We start from the raw sequence: 3,034 nt of genomic DNA, 5'->3' as shown, positions 1-3,034 counted from the left end.
TGGCACTTTTGTAATTTGCATTTATTTCATATCCATTTTCATAAAATCTAAAGAAAACACAAAAAACAAAAAGTTTTTGAAACCCCAAACTTGAAACCCTAAATTCAAATCCTAAATCCCAAACTGTAAAACCTTAAATCCAAACTCTAAGCATAAACTCTAAACCCTAACCTTAGACCCTAAAAACCTAACCTAGACCCCAAACCAACCCAAACCCTAAAACCAATTATGGATTTACATTTCATTTTATCTTGTCATCACCTATATTTTTATATTATCATACATTCATTCACTGTCATTCATATTATATTGTTATGCATTCATATTATATCTCAAGCATTCATCATTTTATTATGTTAATGCATCTTATATATTTGTTTTTAAAAATTAGTTTTCAAAAGAAAAATGTTAGCTTTTTAAGTAAAATGATGATCCAAGAGGGAGTGAATTGGATTTCTCCAAGTTCTTCCCAAATAATAATTTCAAAATAATTGAATAAAAATTAAAACTAATATCAAAATATGATCAAATAACAATAAATTAATGAACTATGAGCAAATATAAACTATAATCAAAATAAAGAGATAGGAATAGAGAAATCAAACACAAAGATTTATAGAAGTTCGATCTTTCTCCACAAAGCACCTACATCCTCTCTCTTAGCTGTCTACACCAAGGCTTTAATCCACTAATTAAAGAAAAACTCTTACAAGATACAAACATATCTTGTACTAAATCTTTATCTTTTTCTTAAGGTTTAGATAACAACCTTTGCCTTTACAATATCAAGAGGATACCTCACCTCTTACTTACAAGATAACCCAAATAATTTTTGGAAACTAAAATAACTCTCAAGGTTGAGTGTTTGCCTAATGAAGTACAAAAAAATTTGATGAATGAACAACAACAATGATTTGGATACAACAAATACAAAGGATATTGAATTTAAGCTCTAAAACTCTTGATTTCTTTAAGAGAATGAAAATATGACTTGTTTGATCTTGCTCTCTTGATTCATCAACCTTCTTGGTGTGTTGGAATGGCCATATATAGAGAAATTGAAAAGTTGGCCATTTAGGATGCTTGGGAAAAGAAAATAGCCATTGAAAGCATGAGAAACTAGCTGTTAGAGTTGTTTCAAGGCATACTCGATCTATCCTTTCCATGAAAGGATCGATTGGTTCACTTTTGCTGCCCATTTCACGCTTGAAAAACAAGACCTGATCGATTGGTTCACTTTTGGAAGCCAATTATGCCTTTGAAAATGCTTACCCAATCGATTCCTTTATGTAAGGGATCGATTGCTTCAAAGGGGTGATCAATCCCTTACATAAGGTGATTGATCCCTTCTTCAACCAAGAGCACCAACCTACATTCTATAAGAAAAATCAATCGATCCCTTCCTTGAGGGGATCGATCCTATCCATCTATGTAAATGTCTTCTATTTTGCACTCTACTCACTAATTTCATAATATCTTCAGTTATACAAATCTAAATCACAAATCATTTGAAGATTTAGAAACTAAACTTAAATGACTATCTATCCATAAATTCATCACCTAATTCATTATGTATGAATTATAGTGAATTTTTAAAACTACCTCTTGTGCGATTTTTAGACAATTGCAAAGTGTCTAGTAAAAATTCAAAATCTTTTTTAAAAAATTTGGATTTTGACTTTGTTTGATCCATTAGAAAGTAAACTCAAAGAGCTTTCCAGCCATATAAAATTCAAATATTAAAACTTTGTAAATTAATACAGAAAAATAAAACAAGTTCAATGTTGGAAAATTTTGTTTTTATAAAACAACTTTCTTAAGTTCATCTATTTCTCAAAATCAATATTATCAAAATTGTATTAAGTCCAAAATGAATAAGTTCATTTTAAAAACAACAATTGAACTTTCATTTAAGCTCAAATAAATAATCTTTAAAGATAGATTTAGCTTGAGAAATATGAAACCAAGAAAGGTTTGTTTAAACTTTGAAATTATATTATTTATTTAGTACCAAAATATAAAACTTAAGAACATGTACTAAATAAATCTTTTTAAAAATTTTGATCAAGCTTATTTAGCTTAATGTTTTGTCATTTCAAAATACGGATCAACTCAAGGCTAATAAAAAATATTTTGAAAGAAAAATATTTTGATATAAGATAGTATCTTAGGTAAATACAATTATTGAGATCTTGCCCAACTATAGAAGGTCTTGGTGATTATTATTTATGAAAAGTGTTATCTCGGTTTTTATGGAACAATTTGAAAACATTTGAATTAGGAATATTTTTTAAGCTCTGCCTAGTTATAGGAGAATGAAAGACATGTTTCAATATTTAAAATATTTTCACTTTGATCCAAAATTTTTTAAAAAAATGTTTTGTTTATTTGATTTGTTTTTGTTTAAAAAAAAGAAAAGAAAAAGCAAAAAAAGAGAGGAAAAAGGAATTAATTTTAAACATTAAGTAAAATAGGACCATTTTTACTAAAATTAAAGGATAACATGCAATCAATTGGTACCATATTCAACGGGTGCTACGGGGGTGCTAATCCTTTCCCACATGTAACTAACTCCCTGACTCAACTCTAATTTTGCAAACAACAAATTTGTTCTTTTTCTAAAACTTTTTAAACCCAATATAAAATATTTTATTAAAATGACAAAAATTTTTGGGTGGCCAATTACATCCTAGAAAAGATTGGTTGAGACTCCTTGTTTTGTTTGTTTATCAAAAAATATTTTTAATCCCCCCGTTTTTCAAATTTTTATCATTTGTTCAGTTTTCGAGTCAGCTTGCCCCCAAGTCCTAAGATGTCGCAACAACTTTTCATGAAAATTTAACTTTCTTGCATCAATTTTCAATGTACTTTTAGAATTATTCAATGAAATTTCACGATTCATACATTTTTGCATTCACTTTCCACTAATGTCATGCATTCTTCAAAATTTGTTTGGCATTTGTAGTTTTGACTTCTTGGCAGTGTTTTGATTGGTTGCTGCTTAATTATAACTCGTTTTAAGCCAAAATTTTGT

The sequence above is a fragment of the Durio zibethinus genome, chromosome 19 (genome assembly GCF_047325235.1).
Source record: "Durio zibethinus cultivar Kanyao isolate XHJ-2024 chromosome 19, ASM4732523v1, whole genome shotgun sequence".
In the NCBI taxonomy this organism is placed as follows: domain Eukaryota; kingdom Viridiplantae; phylum Streptophyta; class Magnoliopsida; order Malvales; family Malvaceae; genus Durio; species Durio zibethinus.
This window is presented reverse-complemented; position numbering follows the sequence as displayed.